This window comes from Lemur catta, chromosome 8 (assembly GCF_020740605.2).
Source record: "Lemur catta isolate mLemCat1 chromosome 8, mLemCat1.pri, whole genome shotgun sequence".
NCBI classification, from domain to species: domain Eukaryota; kingdom Metazoa; phylum Chordata; class Mammalia; order Primates; family Lemuridae; genus Lemur; species Lemur catta.
Genome location: NC_059135.1, coordinates 83,274,696 through 83,299,433, shown reverse-complemented (window position 1 = coordinate 83,299,433; position 24,738 = coordinate 83,274,696). Strand labels below are relative to the sequence as shown.

General features: G+C 38.1%; 1 protein-coding gene across 1 annotated transcript in view; it reads left to right on the top strand.

Moving 5' to 3' along the window:
* THSD7B (thrombospondin type 1 domain containing 7B) overlaps window positions 1–24,738 on the top strand; it is a 718,374-nt gene that overhangs the window by 251,149 nt on the left and 442,487 nt on the right. The gene's annotated exons all lie outside the window — the stretch shown is intronic.

Sequence of the window (24,738 nt, the reverse complement as noted above, 5' to 3'; positions counted from 1 at the left end):
AGGCAAATATACATTTTATCAAGTAATACAACTGGTTACCTCTAGAAACCAGGCGACTGTTTAATTAGGGGGCAATGACAGCTTGTATTAGCTACAGCAGATATTTAAAACTTCTAATAGTGACTACACGCAATATTAACAAATTATTTTTGAACTGTGATAACATATGTGCAAGTTAGTAACAGAGATCAGTTTTGTATTACTTTTCTTTGTGTGATTCCATGATTTATAATAAGAAATATTTATTTTGATTTTTGTACCTGGTTCCTGGCCAGAGCTCCTAAAACTCTTGTAATTTCCTGAGCTATAGGATTGCTAGGAGAATCTTTTGTTTTAATATTTGGTCTTTGATTCTGGTTCCTGACACAGCTCCTAAATCCTTTAGAATTTCCTGGGTGACAGAAGCATCTTTTCTTCTAATGAGGTGGCTCTTAGTGGGCCTCTGTATGGGGGTTGGCCACCAGAAAGACCAAGCCATGATTAGAAGCTTGAAACTTTCAGCCCTACCTCTCATTCTGTAGAAAGAAGAGAGAGGTTGGAGATTAAGTTAATAACTGAACATGCCTACGTAATGAAGGCTTCATAAAAATCACTGAACTGTGGTGTTCAGATAGCTTCTGGGTTGTCAAACATGTTGGGGGTATCTGGAGGGTGGAATACCCCAGAGAGGGCATAGCAGCTCCATCCCCCATCCCCCATACCTCACCCTATGCATCTCTTCATCCGGCTGTTCATCCATCTTCTTTGTATTATCCTTTATAACAAACCAGTAAACGTAAGTAAAGTGTTTCCCTGAGTTTGTTAGATGTCCTAGCAAATTATGGAACCTGAGTGGGTGTTGTAGGAACCCCAGTTTAAATCCATGGGTCTGAAGCACAGCAGACAGCCTGGGGCTTTGATTGGCATCTGAAGTGAGGGGCATTCTTGTGGAACTGAGCCCTTAACCAATGGGATCTGATGCTAACTCCAGACAGAGTCAAAATTGAGTTAATCTGTAGGACATCCAGGTTGTGTTGGAGAATTCCTTGGTATGAGGGAAAACCTGCACGTCTGGGTACAGAGTGTTCTGTGTTGAGTGTGGTGCAAGAAATGAAGTACAGAGGTTTAAAACATGAGACCTAGAGTCAGACAGGTTGGAATTTCAATTCTGCTACTCATCTGCTAGATGATCTCAGGAAAATTATTTATCTTGGTTCCAGTTTAATAGCAAGTACATGTGGTGTTTGTTTTTCCATTTTTGGGATACTTCACTTAGGATAATGGTCTCCAGTTCCATCCAAATTGTTGCAAAAGGCATTATTAATACATCCTTTTTATGGCTCAGTAGTACTCCATGATATACATATACCACATTTTGTTAATCCACTCATGAATTGGTGGGCACTTGGGTTGATTCCAAATCTTTGCAGTTGTGACTTGTGCTGCAATAAACATTGAGTGCAGGTGTCTTTTTGATAAAATGACTTTTTTTCCCTTTGGATAGATACCCTATAGTGGGATTATTGGACAGAATGATAGGTTTAGTTCTTTGAGGAATCTCCATGCCATTTTCTGTAGAGGTTGTACTAATTTGCAGTCCCACCAAACGTGTATAAGTCTTCCTTTCTCTCTGCATTCACACCAACATCTGTTGTTTTACACTTTTTTGTAAAAGCTATTCTAACAGGGGTAAGGTGATATTTCATTGTGGTTTTAATTTGCATTTCCCTATGATTAGTTACATTGACCATTTTTTCATGATTATTGACCATTTTTCTATCTTCTTTTAAAAAACTTCTGTTCGTGTGTTTTGCCCACATTGTAATGGGGTTGTTTTTTTCTTTCTTAATGATTTGCTTGAGTTCTTTGTAGATTCTGGGTATTAGCTCTTTATCAGAAATATAGCTTGCAAATATTTTCTCCTATTCTGTAGGTTGTCTATTTGCTCTGTTGATTGTTTCCTTAGTTCTACAGAAGCTTTTTAGTTTAATCAAATCCCATTTATTTATTTTTGTTGTTGCTGTGATTGCCATTGGGGTCTTAGTATAAATTCTTTGTGTAGGCTTGTATCCTGAAGAGTTTTTCCTATATTTTACCCTAGAATTTGACCTAACTGATGAGCACACATGTGCACAGAAGAATGTAAAACTTAGTGGAAATCAAGCAGGAGGGAGATGGGAGAAGAAGAGGGGCAAAAGCCTATTTAACGGGAATAATAATCACTATTTGGGTGATGGACACTCTTATAGCCATGACTCAAGCATTACAAGAGAGATCCATGCAACTAAAACCATGTGTACCCCCTTAATACTTTGAAATTAAAAAAAAATGCTGAGTGGGAATAAAATGCTGGGAAGAAAGAGATACTGTCCTTGATGTCAAGAAGTTTTGTAATTTCTTTTCTGCAGACAGCTGTGTAATCAAATAACCCCCTTAATAAATATGTAATTACGAAGAAAATTTAAAAAAAAAATAGCTTGGAAGCATCCTTTCCTTCAGCTGTCAAGTGAAGTAGTAAAACCTACCTCTCACTCTCAAGACTGTGAGAGTTAAATGAGCTATATAAAAGTGATTAGTGAAGTACCAGGTACATAACCATTTAAAACAATCTATAAACTTATTTCACCTATATTTCACATTTATTATTGTACCTTGTCCTCAGGAAATTGTGCAAAGAGCATTCTTTTACAAAATGAAAATAATAATGGGGATTAGGGTAATCATAAGAACTTCTTCCTCCCAACCTCCATCTGAGGAAGCAAAAAGATCATTTGTGCAGTTAGAACCCGGTGAGAAATGACTATCATGCTCTGTCATCTCATAGCAGGTACTGGAGGGTTGTCACCATATAGTATGTTCATTGGGCTAGGAACTTCTTTCACAATATGTGGTGTGCTTTCTGCAATAATTGTAGAGGTATCAACTTTACCATTTTATAGCAGTTCTAAAGCTTTATTGCCTAATATTATGAAATGACTACTTTTCAGCTATTGACCTACATCGTCAACTTCTGTGAGGAGAAGAATTAATACTTGTCCATATCAGCTCCGTGAAGTCTCTGTGGTAGTTAAATACCTGGATGACCCCTGGACTGTGTGTTGGGCAGCAGTCGCAGTCGTTAGTACAGGATGTTGTCCTTATAATGGCTGCAACAGGCTTTTGTCCAGTGAGAAAGTGAAAATGTGGTCTGGTTGCACTTTGTGAGATTGAGCTTCTGTGTGATTGATGATAGAGGTTTGACAGAGAAGTGTTCCTGTTGAAGTTATCAGGATCCTTCCACAGCTACAGAAATTGACAGTACTGTTGACTCTCATTACAATGCCTGGAGAAAGAAAGTTTTGAGATGTACTCTCCTGTGACCTTTTTTCTTGTAACATTCAATAGTTTTTTTTTTTTCTTCATCATTCTGAGTTTATTAATTGTTTCGTATGCCCTTTATTTAGAGTTAAATGGATAAGACCAAACAAAATATGATATTTTTGAGTTATAAAAAACACTCATATTAAATTCAATCAGACTTGAGGCCCACTATAATTTGAAAGGGTGACTTGCTTTGTCTGCCATTTTTAGGATTTTCCATATTTACTGACTCCAGATATCCTACATACAGGTGTATTGGAAAGAAACATTTAGCATTCCTGCAAAATATCATGTTCCATTCAGATTGTGAAGCCAAGAGCTTTCTATATAATGTGAGCAGAATTCTGTAGACTCGACGGTGTGTTTTTGGGTGTTCTTTTGCTGTTAGGGAGACATATTTTTCTTTCCCAGAAGTTTGTTTGGACCATTATCTTGGAAACTTCAAAAATACATAATCTATGTCATATTGAAGCCAGAAAGTAACTGGAAATAGCAATCTTTGATATGCCTAAACCTTGTGGATTAGTTTAAGTATATGATCTTCTTTGGACTACCTAAGATCCAAGTAGTCGTCTACAAATTTCTATAGCTATCTCTGCTTTGTTCTACTCTCTACTTTGATTTATCAGTGATACTGTTCAATCAGTGCCGCTGAAACTCCTATTTCTCACTCAAGCCTGTGATTGTAGCAAAAAATGTGTTAGTCAGTGATATTTCTTTTGAGGAGGAAAATTGCATAATAGATTATATGAATGAGTATTCTGATTTGGAATCTGATTTTCAAGTCTCTGATTGGTGATCAGCTTTGATTTCTCTCCTCTGTACAACATCTTATCGTTGTGTGGGTCAATACACATTAACTGAGCACAGGTTATTCCTGTCCCATTGGCAGGTATATTTCTTCATTTCAAAGGAGGCATTTGAAATGTAAATGGAGAGTGAATCAAAAATTTTGATTCTCAAGCATGTAAGTGGTTCATTGTTGCCAGGTTTCACTAGCAATTGATGAAGGTTTACTACTATGTGATACCTTCATGGAGCAGGTTGGGAAAGCCCTCATAATAATGCTGGGGCAGTGGACGGTGATCCCAGTGGATGGCAAGTGACCACTACATATCTACCATCTTTCATATGTCCATGATGCAAAATGGGCAGGGTCATTGGATAAACATCCATCTTCCTGCTGGAGCAGTCAGACCCCCAGCACTCACCATGTGCTTTGCCCCTTTATTTGCCCAGTAGACTATCTTGGGGAAAAAGTGTTGATCTATTTCAGCAAACATCTTTATTCAGAGGTAATGCAGCACAGATTTTGTAATTATAGAAAGCAAATACTCACACTGGTGAAAAGTGTAATAGATTGGGAAGGGCAAAGTTCACATGTAGATAATGGAGTTAGAGTTCTCCAGTGTTGCCACAAATGCCCCCTTGGATATAAGGTTTCTTATTTTCACAGATGCACTAGACATTTTCTATGCAAATATTTTCTTAAGTGGTGTATATATTTGCACAGCGTGAGGAATGATTTCCCATCATTAAGGTGACTTTGCTTTTCATTTCAAGAGTATATTTCTAGGAGCACTTGTCTTGCATCATTAACCTTGAACAATCCAGGAATGTTACCTTTAATCCTGGCTAAAATGGCATGTACTTGTAAGCTCTAACAACTTAAGTACCTTTTTAAGGAGAACTTCACTTGGTGGAAAGTGTGCTAGGATAATCACTTACTGAGTTGGATTAAACATTATTTTAATATTTTTAAATCTATGATTAGAGTTGGAAGTTTGTATTATTTGTTTATTTTTAGATCTCAAAAAATGTTCTGTGGCTTACCTGTGAGAATAATGTCAAACTCCATTGAAATAAAAATTATTTATTGGAATCTTTTGTGATTCACCAGAATTCTAAATAGAACCCCTTTTGTGTTTATTTTCTAAACCTTTAGATTATGCTATATCTCATGTTGTTAACAAGTATTGCTTTACTTCTTCTCTGTATATATTTTGTTCCTTTTATAAGACTTTATATTAATAAATGCTATTTCAGCACAATATGTAATTTCTTATATTTGGGGAAGAAAGAGGAACAGATTATTCTTCACATATTTCTTTTCTTTTTTTTTTTTTTGAGACAGAGTCTCACTTTGTTGTCCAGGCTAGAGTGAGTGCCGTGGCGTCAGCCTAGCTCACAGCAACCTCAAACTCCTGGGCTTAAGTGATCCTCCTGCCTCAGCCTCCCGAGTAGCTGGGACGACAGGCATGTGCCACCATTCCTGGCTAATTTTTTTTCTATATACATTTTTAGTTGTCCAGATAATTTTTATTTCTATTTTTAGTAGAGATGAGGTCTCGCTCAGGCTGGTCTTGAACTCTTGACCTTGAGCGATCCACCCACCTCGGCCTCCCAGAGGGCTAGGATTACAGGCGTGAGCCACCGCGCCCGGCCTCTTCACATATTTCTTTTTCTACATAAGTATATTCCCACAGTGAATCAACCTACTAAAGAAACAAAATTAGAGCCACCACTGAGGATACCAGAGACTCTGAAATAAAGTTTAAATGCAGATTTTCTAAAATTTTTGATCTTGTTTGAAATAAGTGTGCAGTTTATTAAGATGTACATTTTGGAAAGGATGATACTAATTGGTTTTTTTTAAAGAAAGTAACTATCATTTTTTTTCTTATACTATCAATTTTTTATTTATTTCTACTTTGAGTAGGAAAGAAAAAAAACACCTTTGCATAAGGATGGGAATCTTGTCTTGCCAACATCTTGCCAACTTTTCAGAGAGATCAGAGAAGAAACATGGATGTGCATTTATACTAGTAGTGCAGATTCAGAGAAATGGCCTTTGGAATAGACTTAGTGGATTGTATAATAGCATACACTGTTGTTACCTACCCAGAGCCCCTCAACCATTTACAACTTCTGTATGAGTCAGCCTGATATTCCAGCTGACATCACCTATATCTCTTTGACTGAGGAATTTCTCTGGCCACTACAACCTTGCTAGGGAATTAACAATCCCACGGAGCAGCCTTCAATCAATGATTGAGAATAGGTATAAACATACCCACCTTCCTGCTTCTCAGTTGGAATTACCTTGGGATAGAAGTTCGATGCTGTTTCCTACTCTCCTAGTGAAATGAAGCTCCACTTCTAATGGTGATAACTTATTTGATTAAATATCTTTTATCAGCCTCCTCCCTTTCCTGTCTCACTTCCCCAGTCTTTTACTGGTTCCCTGGCATTACCTGTCCAAGAGTCTTTATCACAGAGTTTCATTTTGATGCAGCTCAAACTAAGACAAAGATGCTTGGAAAGGTATTCAGTTGATCCACTCTTGTAGGCGATACAAGATCCAGTTCAAATCATACTATATTGATTATAATTTTTAAAGAATCTCCTCCCAAGGAAGAAATGATATAGTCATTCATGAGAGCTCATTCAATATTTTAAACAACTCTCACTATTTATTAATTATTTGGCAATATCCAAAGGGCTTCAATATACTGATTCTGTCTTCCCTATGAAAACATAAAAAATGTAATTGAATCCCATTTATTTCCTATTAGGCAATCTAGGTAAAATACAGCTTCATCCTGAGTCTTGTTTTTAGCAATTGAGTCATTTATGACTCTCTGGGAGAGGACTAGGTTATTCATATTTTCATTTTGTAGTGGATTCCAGGGTGTATCAGAAGGTCTCTGAAGAACAAGAGAAATAGACCTCTTTTGGATATTAAGGTAATTATTAGTATAGGTGAATTGGATCTGAAGTGTTGGAGGAACATGTAGCTCTATCTCATTTGTTCTAGATCAGTGGTTCTAAAATTACTGGGCATCAGCATCACCTGGAGGCCTTGTGCAAACACACATTTCTGGCCCTCGCTCCAGAATTTCTGATCCAGTAAGTCTGGGATGGGGCTCAAGAATGTGTATGTCTGACAAGGTCCCAGGTGATGCTAATGGTCCTGGTCCAGGGACCAGACTTTGCGAAACACTGTTCTAGGCCATCGAGAGCAGATGGACAGGCTCACAATGTCAGCTACAACGGGGGCAGGACTGGGCTAGGACAGTGCAACACATGCCTTACAATTAGTCAGAATCAAGGGTAGCCTGAGTTCTGATTTGTTTCTTGTTTCCTGCTGGAGAAGTTATTCTTGAAATCCATAAAATATATTACTGAATTTCCAGAAGCAAACAGCAACGAGTAAATATTCCTTTATTTCTTTATTTTTACCTAGATGGATTACTAAAAGACCAAATAGTGGAAAGCAATAGTGTTCTTTTGCAGAAACAGAAGACACATAATATGTGAGATGAGTTATTTAGGTTTAGAGGAGAGAATTTTCATTTTCAGCAGGCTGTCTTTTTCAGACCACCGACAGGTAGCAGTTTGGTATCAATGTCCTTACTGAAGGAGGTATGGTGATGACAAATATGCTGTATTAAATTTTGAAATGAACCTGACATTGCAGTTGAAAGTGCCAATAAGATCAAGCTGTGCTATTCATGCTACAGGAATCAGACTGCAAAGGAGATTAAATTAGAAAGTTCCTGTAGCCAAGTTCCTCATTCCCTTTCATTTAGTTGTCTTGCAGTGAAATTAAAGATGAAACTCTAATAATGTTTGGCAATGAGGGAGACCAAAAGAGAAAAATAAAGACTCATTCTAATCAGAGTTTCTCCATCCATGTTTGATGGGAAGGTAGGGAATAGATGTAAACTGGTGAATCAATTTAAATGCTAAAGAGAGAGGAACTGCAATGCAGCTTTAAATATATTTACTGTATGTTGACTGTTGATAAACAGGTATTGTATTTTGAATTACTTCCTCTTTCCACCCTGCTGCATACCTAGACATTACAAGATAGCTTTCCTCTTTTTTTCTCTTGTAAAAGGTTCCTAAATAAATGACTGTATTCCCATCACTACTGCACCAGTATTTCACAATCAGACTAAATATACTCTGATTTTTCCAGGTTTTAATATTTAGAAATAGCTTAGAGTACATTGCTTCCTGAGTGTGCCTGTGTCTCTCATAGGAAGGCTGTCTCCCTTTACTATCTCCTCTGAAATTCTTGTTAGGCATTATAGGCATTCCACATAATTCAAGAAGTAAAATGAGTCATAGATTGTACAAATACTTCAAAATGTAGTTCATATGATTTAATGGTCCGCCTAACCTTTCAGTGGGAATTAATGTGAGATTTTCACCCTGCCATTACTTTCAACTCCTTCCCCCGTGGATGTGCTCTAAGTTTCCCTATTCCATTGTGTATTACACTTTAATGTCAATAACAGGGATTAGTTATAGCGTTAGTCACAAGGATAAAATTTTGGTTTTTTTATTTTGAAAAGTATTTTAAAGTAGTATTTGGCTGTTTCATATGACCTTTGGCTGATGTCTCTTGTCACGGCATTTACGAAATTTCCCTCTATATAGACATAGGAAAAGCAAAGAACAGAGATTAAAACTCATTTCCAGCGTGAAGGAGTAATTTTCACTGTGAGGATGGCCAATATAACTAGGTAAGCAATACAATCAGAAACTTACCCATGCTGTACCCATTTGAGTGTTTTTAGGAAAATAGAGTAAAATAAAACTTTCTTTGAAAAGCCCGTCCATCCCATGAGAAATCAATTAGAAGAAAATTTTACTTAATCTTATAGTCACATACTTTTTGAATTACTAAATTGAAGTAATATATACATATACCTTAACTGATTAATGAATCAAAATTAAGAATTCCTAGCGTGTGACCCTTTGTGCTCTGCTGTTCATTCCATATTTACTGAGTTGAATGCTATGCACAAAAAAATTTATGATCTCTATGGAAAGATATCTAAGAAGTAGAAATTAATTTTTTCCTTAGATAGATCACATATTTTATTTCAATGAAACATTAACTAAAGGAAAAACATGAATTGAATGTTAATTTAGGGATATCTTATGACTATGATACTTCTCTTACTTCGTAGGTAGATTTCAACCAACAGGCACCTAGAAAATCCATAGCTCACAATAAGTGCTCCCTCTGCCTCTGCTACCTCTATGATAGTTTGCTTCCATAGTCAAGGTCATGTTCCCCTGCCTCAGATGCTCATCCTCCTCTTCCTTTGGCTAATTCTTACTCATCCTTTAAAAACTTGAATTGTCACATCTGTAATCCTAGCACTTTGGGAGGCCGAGGTGGGAGGATTGTTTGATGCCAGGAGTTTGAGACCAGCCTAGGCAACATAGCAAGACCCCCATCTCTACAAAAAATGGAAAAATTACCCAAGTGTGTATCTGTAGTTCTAGCTACTTAGAAGGCTGAAACAGGAGGATAGCTTAAGCCCAGGAGTTTGAGGTTGCAGTGAGCTATGATGATGCCCCTGCACTCTAGCCAGGGCAATAGAGCAAGACCTTATCTCCAAACAAACAAACAAACAAACAAACAAACAAATTTAGATTGGTGTCCTTCAGGAAGATTCTCCTCCACTCCCACCCCGACTATTTTATGCTGGACTAGAATCTCAAGTGAATACTATAGTTACCCCCTGCCGTGGATTATTTGTCACAACCACTTATGATAATTCCATTTCCTTGATAGGTGATTGGTTCAGAAATGTGTAGGGTTAAATCTGTTCAGAACAGCGAGATGTGAGGAGAGGGACTTGAACAAAGAAGGATGTTGTTTTAATTGCTGCTGTGATCCAGGATATGTGGCTTCAGGATGAAGGCAATACTGTGGACAGTAGGACAGAGATGGAAAGATACTCTGGGTCCTGGAAGACATTGTTGAGCCCCTGAATCAACAGTCTGAGCACTGGCTGTTCTGTAAAACAATACCTTCCCTTACTGTTAAAGTCAGTCTCTATCAGAGTGTGAATCAGCTGCTGCGGAAGTCATCCTAATTGATGGAGTGCCCCATCTTCTGTGTTCTCGTAATACTTTCTGATTCGGTTATCAATATATTCACCACATTTTATTGAAATTATCTGCTCACTTCTGTTTTTTCTGTTTGACTCTTAGCTTCTCAAGGGCAATAATCTTGACTTATTCATGGTTTTATTGTTGGCATGATGCCAGAGTGTCTGGTATGTTAAGGTATGCTCAATAAATGTTTATAAAACTTAAGAGAGTTATTTCAATTGATTCACACAACAGCCCAGTTGGGAATTGTCATTATTACTCCAGTTTTACTGATGAGGAAATTTTAGGCCAGAGATGTTGATAGTCTTGAGTCACTCAACTAGTAATTTCTAACACCAGAAGCTTCAACTCCATTCCTAGGACTCCAAAGCAATGTTTGTTCTACTTCATCAATGTCAGTGAATGCCTATCATATGTGCCAACTACATTGATATTGCCCTGTTACAGACCCATGCAATAACTTTCATTTGTTAAGATGTTATTCTTTTAAGTCAGACTTGGCCTGGGATTCACCCTCAATGCAGCTCTAAAGACAGTTATGCCAATTCACTGGTGTAGGCCTGTGAAGCCTATTCCTACCCACACATTGAGCATATCGCCTCTGTTTTCCCTAGTATGAGCTATGAGCAAAAGAGAGCTCACCTGGTACAATGAAAACATAAAGCCCACACACGTTTTCTTCTGGCACAAAGTATATTCAAGTTAGATATATAGTCGTTATCTGGCTTTCCCTGGCAACTGTAGTTCTAATCTTGCTCATATTCAGACAGCTAAGCAGCATAGAAATTATTCATCAGACTGCATTGGGAGAGAGAAGCAGATTCTCTGAAAAAGAAGATATGTGAAATCATAAAGAAGAAGGTAGGAAACAGCTATTTAGGGACAAACAGCTTTTCACTCCTTCATAGTAGGGATATTCCTAGAGGGAGGTGATAGCAGAGTTGATAACACCATACTGTGAAAGTTGAGGAATTTTGGTAAAAAGAAAGCAAAATTCTATGCACAAAAGTGGTCTTTCATATTACATCAGAGCTTATTAAAATATGCTTAAACAAAGATTCATTGAGAAGGGGAGGTAGTTTCTCCATATTATTCCAGAAAGCAAACAAACAGGTGGAAATTAAAGGATGACAAATGCTGGCCTAGCATGAGAATACGTGTTTTAGCTGTTCACCAACAGTGAGTATTGAGCTTATAGCATTGGAGGCATTTTCCCAGAGGCCAAGGACCAGCCCTCCATACCATACCATGCCATACCATTCTGCAGGTGAGGGTAGCTCTGTGGACTACTGTCGCCATTTTGAACAGGGCAATTATTTATTGTTCTCGATTATCTTGCAATTAAGGATATTTAGCATTTCCAGCTCTCTCCCAGGAATTGGCAGACATGTCCCTTCATCATCATGTCAGACAAAACATCCCCACGTGTTTTAGTTGTCCCAGGAGGAGGGAGTGGCACTGCTCCTGATGAAAAATCACAGGCAAGGAGAGGTCCAGAGCCTTTCCTGACTTATCAAAAAAAGGTTATATTTTATTAAATAATTACTTTTAGTAAATGATAATAATCAAAATTAATTTAGAATTAATTAACAAAATTAACAGTATATTTTGAATGCATGAAAATTAAAAGATAAAATAAGATCATGCTGCAAGTGAAAATTTGAGACTTCAGGTAAAAAGAAAAACTCATTTATCCAGAAGGGCCACTCTGCAGCATCTTGACTGATAAGATTTCTTTCTTTATAATGTATCAGAGAGTATAAGAGAATGATACGAGAGAGGAAGCGTGACTTTCTCTTTAGAGGACTATTAAGGCATACTGGTGTTTGTTTACTGAGATAAGTAGGACCCTGTGCTTTAGGAACTTGGCAGGGAACATAATCGCAAATAAATTTCCATCCAATATTTATCACAAGCACAGCTGATAGAAACAATCTAAGTCCAGATATTCTGAAATATTTCCTTAGATTAATTCAGGCTGGAACTGTTTGCCCAGAAAACATGGTATCGACAACTTACAGAATTCTTTTTACAAAATTGTTTACTGCTGTGATGTCAGCTGCCTATAGAGTGTGAGGTTGTAAGATTCACTTACACTCCAAGACCAAGCATACTTGCCCGTGTTCTGATCATTCAGCCAGCTTGGGTTGCACACACTCTGAAACTGTACTGTTGACTGGACTTCCAGATTGCGTCCCTCCTGGATTCATTTTATGCTCTTTCTCTTAGTTTTTTTCTCTTTCCTGCCATACGAGTGCCATCTTGTATGTTGTGTATCATCTTCGTTTCACCACTTGCTGGATGTGTGACACTGAGCAAGTTACTGATTTTGGCGTCTCACTTTTCTTGTGAGAAATGGAAATTAGAATAGGACCTACGTTGTAAGTTTGATGCAGATATTGATTTAATCTATGTCAAGTTCTTAAAACAGTTCCAGGCTGTAAAAATGCTAGCTGTTATCTTTATAATTATTATCTTTCATTTTATAAAAATAAACTTTCTAAAATATTGTACAACATAGAATGAATTTGTGGTATAAATTGGTGAAAATGATAACTCACTTTAGGCAAATGATCAGTCTCTCAGAGGCCTAGTTTCCAGACTCACGGTTATCAGGATACTATTTTGTAAAATTTTAAATTTTTTCTTTTAAAAACTTTAGACTTTCAGGGAAATCAAAGAGTCACAAAAACAGTACAAAGAGTTCCCTTGTACTTTCCACCCACTTCCCCAGTATTAACACCTCCCCTAACCACGGTTCAATGATCAAGAGGTAGAAACTAACACTGGTATAATAGAGCTTACTTTGAGGATTAAATAAGATAATATAGAAGCTTAGGGGAAGATCTGGCAGCTATTTTGATTTTCCTGAAACTTGCTCTTGTCTGCAAGAGTAGTGTCTGATAATCTTCAGTCAGTCTAGATGTTTGAAAGCATTATTTACGAATGATGATTGCAAAAGAATTAGAACTTTTGGACCGGAAGGTGCAGGCATAGCCCAAGGTTTAGGCTTAGATCACATTCTTAAAAAGAATGATTTTTATTCTTTTAATTAATTAAAAAAACTGCCTTGGTAACAGCACAATTTATTATAAATCCTGGTATATCCTTCTGGTAGTAGGGAGGAAACTTAACGGCCTCAGGCTCTGATAGTATTGTGAGCCAAGCAGCTATGTGATGGACCGTAATTATAACCAATGTCAAAACAAGGGGCCCAAGCATTGATGGATATAGGTCTTTACATGCAATAGGAAAGAACGTCTATGGAAAATCAATTTCTTTGCTGTGAAAAATGACTCATTGTCATTCCTAACATTTTACTTTGGGCTGATTTCATTTTTAGAGTTCAAATTTGTTTATGGTGTGCAATAAGGATGAAAAATGCTTGTGTTCTCTAGTTGTTTCGATTAAAGATAATGGAAACTACCATTTGTATATTACTTTACACTTTCAAAACGCTTACTTTCACTTACATTATTTCATTTTACTCCTCACAACAGCCCTGCGTGGTAGTCAGGGATTGGGGATCTCCTAGTTCTGGAGGCTGGGAGTCCAAGATCAAGGCACCAGCAGGTTCAGGGGCTGGTGAGGGGCAGTCTCTGCTTGTAAGATGGTGCCTTGTTGCTGCATGTCCTCACATGGCAAAGAGCAGAAGAGGAAAAATGTACAGAACTCTGTGTGAAGCCTCATTTATAAGAGCCTTAATACCATCCAGGAAAGAGGAACCCTTATATCCTATTCTCCACTTAAAGGCCCCACCTCTTAACACTATCACATTGGCCATTAAGTTTCAAGACAAGAAGTTTGGAGGGGACACATTCAAACTACAGCAGTGGCTGACTCCCATTTTACAACAGAGGAGATGGAGGACAGATAGGTTATAAGGCTTGCCTGAGGGCACAAGACAAGCACTTGAGCTGTCTTCTTACTTCTGAGCTAGTATATTTACAAGATCTTAGCTACTGAATCCTGGCATTCTGTATGGAAACATGGAATTGAGACAGCTACTATTCAACAATGCAATTTATATATCTGAAAAATTGGCTAATATTTCATCCCATATGCAACTTAGGGCAAAAGCCTTTAAATCCACATCTATATATCCATCTATGTCTATACCATTTATATCTATTCTTATGTTTGTATCTGTATCTAGCTACTCCTAAGACTCTGGTTCCCTAGACCAATATCTTCAGTAAGAGAAAGAAAAGTCAGGGAACCAAAGGAAAGGTAAAATGATAGTATGCCCACTTTACTAGAAACCTATTCTTAAGGCATAGATGAGTATACATGGGCCAACACTAACTTGAAATTTGTTTGGAGGTGATAATAGTCATTTGGGAATATGAGGCTTCATTCTACTGTCCCAAAGTGAAATTATCGGGAAAAGATTTTTATTCTCTTTTGAATTATATGTGCTTAGTTACAGTCACAGTTGAGCAACTTTTAGCTTTTTGTGTGTGTGTGTTGTCATTCCCTTGTTGGCTTGTATTGTAACAAATAGTGTGGAGCTACATTATGGAGAACAAAGATGACATGCTTGATCAAATGCTTTAAGTATCCCCAAGAAGACGCCCCAGAAATGGCTCCCCAGAAAGGAACCCCAGAAATGGCAAAAAGAAATGTTCTTTTTACCCAGAAAATAACAAGCTCCCTACAATAATATATATATATGTGTGTGTGTATATACATATATATATATACGTATATATATATATATAACTTTTTATGTAAAAGATCTATGGGGTTTTTCTAGCCGCAGGGCTGTCTGCAAAGTTTTATCTCTGTTGCCTTTTTAAAACTGTTCAAAAAAGCCAGGTGGCATAAGTGATTGGATAAAAAGAATAGAAACATGCTTTCCTGTGTCATCTTCCTATTCTTTCACTAGGAGATGGCATTTGAAGCCACGTTAGTCTCTGTGAAAGTGTAGTCAGTGCCAAACCTTTGACATTGGGTAGCTCTTGCCTGAAGGAACTTAGCTGTGAGGACAGAGGCAACTTTGGGCACTGTTGGCCTGGCTTCTCCAGGGCTAAAATGAGCAATGGGCTTGTGAACCAGCCAGAGTGTGGCTGTGTGTCAGGAAGGAATGACCTGCCTAGTCCCCGGGAGATTGGTGTGCTCCACACAATGACCCAGCAAATAGACCGTGATGTGCCGGTTTTATACAAAGCTTAAGAGCAGCACTTCTTTTTTATGGTTTAGAGGGCAGGGAATGTTTTGAATTCTCAATTACTTCCTTTTGGCTGAATTTCTGTCCTGAAACTGTGATAGTAATCTTGAATAAATGTATTAGAACAGTGCATAATAAGCTTCACAGTTTAGGCAGTCGTATTCCTGATCCCTGTGTTATCAGAGGCTAGAAACCCAAGATCTGTAAATACTGTTTTGGGAGGACTTAGCAGAATGCCAGCGACCACCACTACTAGCACCGCAGACAAGGCAGGAGAATCCTGAGGAAGGGAGTCGTCGCTGTGGTGAAACAAGTACATTCTTGTTTATTTTGTATTATCTTCAATGATTAGATAATGTCGTGTGTTGATCAGATTAGAGTGTTCAGCCAGTATTTACTTTGCTGTGTAGTTCATTGCTTCTCAATTTGGTTAATTTGTTTTAATTATCTTTAATTTTCTTTCAAATGTTTCCCTCATCTACATCCCCTCCTACCAATGTATATACTCCTGGTCTGAGATTTTAATAACAAATTTGAAAAAAAAAAATATTTTGTTTGCTTTCCATGGGAAATCCTCAAGGGATGGAGGGACCAGCTGCAGACAGTACAAGGTAGGTTTTACTGTTCATCTTGTATGAACAATGTAGCACAATGTCTGACCCGTGGTAGGCACCCCAATATTTGTTGAATGAGCTAAAGGAATTCTAAATCTACTTAACGACAAGGTAGAAATTATAAGATTTAAGAGCTGCAAGAAACTTAGGCATTGAATTTAACCCTGTAATTATATTGAGATTCAAGGGCCTTTGCTTTTTTTAAAGTGAGATAGTGCTGAGACCAGAATCCATTCACCTTGCAGCCTGCCAAGTGCTGTTTCTCCCACTCTATTATCAGCAAATGGATATTCCATTTGTCAGAGCGGTGCCACCTTTAATGTGCCTGCTTTTATGAATTGGAGCACTCTGGGTAGATATTGTATCTGGAAGTCTTCTGTCCCGTTCGCTTAACAGAGCATTTCCCAAATCGTGTTCCATGGGACATTAGTTCCAAGGATTCCTAATAAATAACTTGTAGAAATAGATCCTCTGGTTAATAAAAGTGGCAAATACGGCATACTTTATCTCTCTTATGGAAATCTATGATAAACATTACCATAGAAAGTACCCTAAGAAGAACACCTTTGAAGGAGCCTGCTTAATTGTGTTTCCTTAGGAGTTTCCTAGAATCATCTGAGCATGGAACACTTTATTTGTAACGTGCATACTTGCACTTTGTAAAACAGTATTCCCAGGGATAACAGTTTGGGAATTGCCATCGTCTAACTTCTAGGTTTGGCCAAGTGTTACCCAACACTCTGCAGTCCTTGGGAGCTACCTCTGCTTTCTGTGCTGTGACGAACCCGAAGACAGACATGGGCATTTATTTTAAGTTACTGCAAAGATATGAGTCCTACCAGGCACTATCAGAAACATGTACTGTACTGAAGTTTTCACAGGAAAGATGGAGGCAGAATTTTACATAGAGCGATCATTCACCTTGTTTGCTCAGTAAAACTCAGTTTATCCCAATTGCCCTGCTGTCATGAATGCCACCCCTTTTCAATCTCAGAAATGCCCTGGTTTGGACACATGGTTATTCTCTCCAGGCCAGCTCTACCACAATAGCCACCATATTTCTCTTCAACCCATTATCTCCTTTGGCAGCCAATTCCCATCTCATCTTCTTCTTCCTTTCCTCAACACTACATCCAGTCCCCACTTCTTCTCCTGCTACTGCTTTGTTATGCAGAGTTGTTCTCTATTTATGTGAAACCCAGGGGAGTTGAGGGGCAGCTCCTTGTCTCCAGAGGTGAGGTTTCAGAAATACTTGACAGGAAGGTGGTTTCTCCCTACCAAAGAATTTTCGTACTTGTTGCCAAGAACCTATGAGGGAAATAATCAGAAAGTTAAAAAAAAAAATCCTTTCTATAAATGGTTACTGCAACTTAGTCTCCAGCATGGATCCTGTGCTTGTCCACACCCATTATGGTGTCCACTCTTGGCCCTGCTCTTTCTCAGGGTCTGCAGGGTCACCATTTAGGAGGCCACAAGGCCAACATCATTTGTGGCCAAAACCCTCTAGAGCTCAGGTCCAAGTCTGCTCCGTCCACTGGGTCCTCAAGACTTTTCAAAGCAGTTTTCTGGTTGCTTCTCTCCCTCCCTCTATGTGCCGTGGTACCATGTTTTGCATTGCAGGTGGAGCCTTCTCTGACTCTGCTGCTCCCTTCTCTCTTCTCCTATTTCACAGCCACTTGCTACTACACAGCTTCACACTTACCTGTTCACCTGTGTATTCTAGGTTGAGCTTCTTTCTTCTAATATGTGCTCTTTGAAAATAGAAACTGTCTTAATAATTCTAAATCGTCTTCCATGCCTAGCACATCGTAAGATTCATACAAGGTATTTTAGGTATCATCTAGATCGTTCCTTAAACACGTTCAGTGACTTGTGTCAGGTTATCCATTTGTGGAAGGCCAATGCAGGTTTCCAGGAAGAATTGTTGGTTATTAATAATAAGAGGGCAGTGGCCCACATTTAAGACTCTGAAGATCCAGATTATTATAGGCTTGTGCTGGGTTTGGGTAACTAGGTAATTCCTGCCACTTACTTTCTCCTCAGTGTTCCCCATCGGCAAGAGCAGGGGATGATGGCTGGAGGTGAGGGTTATATGAGACAATGCATATGCCATGTACTATTCTGAATCTGGGACATACCAGGCTCTTGGTACCTTACAGTTAGTCTCAATTGTTTTATTGCTGGTTTTCATTTCTTTTGTGTTCAAATGGCTTGATTAACTGAAGCAAGCTGCCTGACTTTGGGCAGCTTATGATATAAAATCGACATCATAACATCTGCTCTGAGTTGTCTCCAAGGAGAGTTGGGAGCATGGGATTGCCATGGCGACAAGGATTCTGCCAGACCCACCCGCAGCAAAGGCGCTTGCTCTTGTTCTGAACCCTCTGACTTTGATGACACTTGGCAAAAGTATCCTTGGCTGTTTGCAGCCTTGGTTTCTGTGCTGCATGGTCCTTCTGCTCATCTTTTTTCTGGGCTTTCATGGGTCAGAGTGACAACGTCAGTGCTGAATACTGGGCCAGAATCCCCGAGGGCTGGTAAAAGCACATATGCATACTTAACAAGAGAATTCTGAAGGAAATAATTTGCAACTAACAATATCAGGTAAGCATATTTATGACAAGCATAGGGTTTCTTTCAGGGCTTTTAGGGGATTATACCTTTTCCCTCATGTGGAGAGTTGATGGGACCTGCTCCCTGTCAGCTGTCACCACTGTTCTGGAATACAGCTGCCCAGTGACAGCCTGGTGGAAGTTTACTGGCAGCGGACTGCTGTATGTCTCCGCAGGGCAGACCACTTATCACAGGGCTAAGCCAGGGTTGGGAGATGCTGCAATTTCACAGCCTCACTGCTGCCGACAGTCTGTCACCCAAGCCCGGCCGCCCTCTGCAGTGTGCCTTTGCCCTTACCAAAGGTCCTGGGGCCCAGGCAGGGTTTCTCTCTTGAACTGCTTTCAGCAGGGTCCACTCAGCCTGCAGAGATGCTAGTGATAACCCCTGCAGGTGACATCACTCTTCCCGAGAATGACAAGCAGGTATAAAAGCACAAAGATCATTGCCCTTGGTACCTTCACCAAGTATTTATTCAACAAAATACTTCTTGCCCATTAGTGTCAGGATGATGATTCCCTTCTTCACTTTATCCTCTCCACACCAGTTTGCTACTACAAAATGTCACGGTGTTTCTTTTATAGCCCATATATAATTTTATTTTCAAAAGTTTATGTAAATTCCCTAGTTATTACTTGCATTTCCATTGTTCCCTTGCTGCATCGTCGAGACTCAGGTGGGAACTAAGTAAGGAGCGTAGACTAAGATGAGGGGCTGTTTCTCTGCTTGGAAATGGCCTGGTGTGAGAGTGGGGAACCCGGCAATTGCCAGTCCTGCTGCTTTTCTTACAAGATGTCTGGGTGTAATGTTTAATAAGCTACTTGGGGTTCCTTGAACTCACATTTCCTGTTGCCTCTGGGCCTTTTCTCAACACTGTACCATATGCCTGGAGCATGCCCTATACCACACCCCCCTGGCCGCGCATCCACCTTCACCCAGGCAGTCATCTCAGCTTATGGGCTGTCTCCTCCAGGAAGCTCTCTCTGATCCCTCACTGGGTTGAGTATCCCCAAATATTCTCCCATCGCTACGTGTGCACAACCTTACACAGCCCTAGTTAGGCAGGTATACATTATATTGTATACAATGGATAATGACCTGCCATTTTGTTATGGGCATTTTATGGATTTGTTCTGTGAGGTTTGGATTCAATCAAAAGGCCACATTCGGGGATCCGGAAGGCCACTTGTGTCCCCAAAGCCAGCTTAGCATGAGTTGGTACATGTTCATTCACCCATCCACCCCTTGAGTCCTTTCAGAGTTCAGCCCCTTGCCCGGGACTTACCAGACCTATCCATAGTCCAGCAACTGCTAAGTCCTCGTGTCTCCCCAGGGGTTAAATATTTGGAATATCATATTTACATGTGTGTATGTATGTATGTATGTATGTGTGTGTGCATACATAATATGCACACTCCTGACAATTTATAATTGTATAAATATATGGAACACAAAATGATGCTATAATTTATAAATGCCATGTGGAATAATTAAATCAATCTAGTTAACATATCCATCACCTCATGTACTTAACATTTTTTGTGGTGAGAACATTTAAAATACACACTCTTAGCAATTTTGGAATGTGCAATACTCTGTCATTAAATTTATTCACCATGCATGAGAGAACAGCAAAGATGGAAACAGAAATGAGAGGTCAAATCTAACTGATAAGAAAGCCTCTCGAGGTAGTAGACCCAGATTCTGCAGGAAAAGAATGGCTGCAGATGCCTTTGGCAGATACTCTGCCGCACATTGCGATAGGCATGGCTTTGGACTTTCAGAACAAGAGCAGATTCCTATAACATCAAGAATTTGTTGTTTGCAGGAATGTTAGTTTTATAAACTGAAAAGTAAAAGCCAGACCTACAAGGATGCATACAAAACTTCTGACCTGCATGTCTTGAAGCTTTAATCCTGTCTTAGACCTAGACGGCAAGTCATAGAAATAAACTTGTGTATCCTAGATAATTCCCACTCTGGACTTCTGGTCCACTTCTGGTCCTTTTAGCTGTTTGACATTAGATGAGAGTCTGAATTTTCAGTCTTAGGTTTCTCATCTGGAAATTGTGTAAATGGTCTTATCTCACGGGGTTCTTGTAAAGATTAAATGAAGCAATAGCCAAGGCCACGTGGGCCATCTAAAATTGACATTCTCAACTTCTCCAAACACAATAAGGAAAGATGAGAGCAAATAAAACTACATAAAATCCACAATCTCAGCATCACTAGAAGACAGAGACGACCCAACTTCTATTTACATTAAGTAGAAAAATAAACACCAAATACGGTGACCTATCCCTTGCACTCCCTTCCTCCAGAGAGTGAAAGGGTAGTTACGTAGTGGGGAGAAGGGGTTACGCTGTAGCAAAGAGAGAGCTGGGGAGCCAGTAACAGCCCTAAAGTTGACCCAAAGCCACCCTAAGGAAGAAAAAGACAACCCTGTGTGTGAAAATATTGAGTTTATTCCAGTTTAGAGCACTAAAGTGACTGAAAAGTCCACGTATGATCTGAGTAGGGAGTGTTTGGAAGATAATGCCCCAGGAGGAGAAAAAAGTGTGTTTGTATTTTTATTTGGATCACATTATCTTCATTAATTAACTTGGGGAGAACTTCATCTTTATAACGTTGGTTCTTCCTATCATAGACCTAGAGTATCTTTATATAAGCTCAAGTCGACCTTTGTGTCTTTCACGACTGTTTCAACATGGGTGTTGTACATTTCTTGTTAAAATTATTCCTAAATATTTTATCCCTCTGCTGCTATTGTAAACAATATTTTCTCTCACTTTTTACCCTCTATTTTATGTCTGAATGAACACTACTGATTTCTTATGTTAATTTTGTAGCTTGCTTTTTAATGAATTTTTCTTAGTTGATTTTAGCATTGATTCGTTAGGGTTTTCCTGGTACACAATCATATCTTCTGGATAAAATTTTTTACTTCTCTTTATTCAAGTTTTATTCAGATAATTAATTTCTCTTGTCTAAATACACTGGGTAATATGTATTTAATATTGGTAGAAACAGGGAGATCTTCCCTTTACCTAATCTTAATGGAGATACTTGCAATGTTTCCCCATTAAGAAACATGCTGGCTTTAGGACTATGTTAAATATATTTTAATAGTCTACCCATCAATTATTATTTTTTATATTTTTAAATTAGGAATAAATGTAGAATTTTGTCAAGTGCTTTTTAAGTATCTATTGAGAGAAGCATATGATTTTTTCCCTTGGATTTTTAATATGGTGTATTAGATAAATAGATTTCCTAACATTGAGTCAACTTTGCTTTCCTTGCATAAGTCTTATTTGGCCATGGTATATTATATTCTTGATGTGATTTTGGATTTTGTTCACTAATATTTTATCTAGAATATTTCCACCAACCTTTAAACCTGATTTTATAGTATTTTCAATATTTTTATTAGGTTTACTTATCAGTGTTCTACTCCGTGATGATTAATAAAGTGTGGGGGCTTCCTGGTCCTTGAAGGTTTGGAAAAATTCCTCTGTGAAACCATGTGGGCCTGGAATGTGTGGCGTGGATCACATAGATCTGTGATCACTTTCTTTATTCCTTTGAGGAAAATTGGTCTGTTTAAGCTTTCTACTTCTAATGGAGTTAATTTTGATAAACTATGTTTTCCTAGGAAATTATCCATTTCATTTGGATTTTCTAATTTGTTTTCATAGAGGCTTACTTAATAGTTTCTTGTGATGTTTTTATAATTCCTTCTGATTGAAGTTATTTTCTGCATGTTATTGCTTATTTTTTGTAAAATAGGTAAAAGGTTATCACTTTTAATATATAAAGAACTTTTTTAAAATGAGGTAAAAGATAAGAAAAATCAATATGAAATTTGGAAAAAGCATGACAAGATGATTCACAAAACGATTTATAGATGGCCTTTAAAAATGTAAAAATTTGTTCAGCTTTATTCATGATGAAAATGAAACTATGCTGAGATGTGATTTCTCACCTATCAGATGGGCAGATGTTAAAAAGGATGATAACACATTCTACTGAAAAAACTGTGGGAAAACAAACATCTCTACACATTGCTGGTTGGAATAAATATTGGTATTGACCTTTGTGAAGTGGAATTTGGAAATATGCAGTGAAACTGTATATACTTTTACATTTAGATATGTCATTCCCACTTAGAGGTGCCCCCCAGAAGGTGCACCCCCAATAGTACAAAAAGAAATATACACGAAGTTATTCATTATGGCATTGTTTGTGATTGCAAAATACTGGTACCTAAATGCTCATACACACGAGAGTGGTTGAAGGGAGAATGGTTGAATAAACTATGATACATCCATGCAATAAATTACATTGCAGCTGTAAAAAAAAAAAAGAATGAGGACACTCTTATGAACCAATATAGATTGATTTCCAGGATATATTATCCAATGAAAAATACAAAGTACAAGAAGGTGACTATACTGTGCTACGTTTTGTGTAAGAAACATTAAAAAATAAAACACACAAAGAAAAATACAGAGCAGAGTAGGATTAGATACCTACAGTGTGTGAGTAGGAATTGGGTGGAAAGTGTACAGGGAATTGGGGGAGGGGCAGTTGTAGTGAGTGACTTTGGTGAATATACTTTTTTATAGGCCTGATTTTTAGAACCATGCTAATGTTTCACATATACAAAAAAGAAAAAAAGAAATGAAATGAAATTCATAAGGATGGAAGTATGGCTGTTAAAACAAAAACAAATAGAAATAAATAAATTGAAGGTGTTTTAAATGAATAACCATAATCACAATGAAGTTGAGAGTGGGGAACTAACCCAAGTAACTTTTCAATGGTATTTGAATTATATGGCCTCAAGTAAAAGGTGAACAAACAAACTGACAAACTAAAGAAATGTTGAACTCTAATTCTCTAATAAGAACTCTTCTTTGCAGGGGCATGAGTTAACAATTCTGTACCTACTTCTCATTCATTCTGTGAGCCAAATTTTCACTGTTGAAGAAGTGAATTTGAAATATGGAAAGGGGAAATCATGAAATGAACCCTGTGGTTTTAGTTTAGGATTGGTGATATCTGTGAAATCATGGTGATAAGTAGATAGTGTAAAAAATGCATACAGTGACTCCTGGCTTTAGCTCCAACATGTAAAGAGCATAGGAGTCTTTACTCCCATATTTAAAACAAAAAATCTTGAAAAATTGAAAATCAGTTAATTTTATTGACCTATCAGAGAACTGAAGTCTTAAAGGAAATTGTGATTCTGACATCTAGAGAGACAGGTGAATCCACAGATATACAACAAGTGAGAACTGTGTACATTGAGCAGAAGCTGTTGGAGCTATAAACTAGTAGGAACATATAAATATTAAGTCATTAAATATGAAATGTCCAATTTCAAATCAAAAGCCTAGTTTATTGTCTCCCAAACAAGAAGCAGTACAATTAATCAAAGTGTGTGCCTAAACTATCAACACTGTTTTGACATCTTAACAGTAGCTTGTTTATGCCAGCAGCAAAGAAACCTGGAAAGCAATTGGCAATGAAACGCAAAAGCCATTTTCCATAGTTTGTTGAGAATTGAATATTTTTCCTTGCAAGAAGTGGTCCAAAGCCTGGAAGAAGTGTCAGTTGGTGCAAGGTCTGGTGAATATGGTGGATGACAGAGAGTTTCCAAGTCCAGCTTCTGTAGTTTGAGCAGCATTGTTTGTGCAACATGTGGTTGAGCATTGTCTTGCAAGAGAATTGACCTGTCTCTATTGACCAGTCTAGGCTGCTTAATAGCAAGCATCTTTATCATTTTGTCCAACTGGTTTCAGTAGACATCTGCTGTAATCAGTTGACCAGGTTTCATGAAGCTGATAATATTAGTGCTGGACCACCGAACAGACACCATTAGCATTTTTGTATAAATATTTGGTTTGGGATTATGTTTTGGGACCTCATTGGTATCCAGCCATTGTGCTGAACACTTGCAATTGTCAAAAAGAATCCATTTTTCATCACATGTAACAATACTGTGTAGAAATGTTTTGATAGCAAAGAAAGACAAGCTTTGAGGCTATTTCTCTTCAGATGCTTGTTTAGTTCACACAG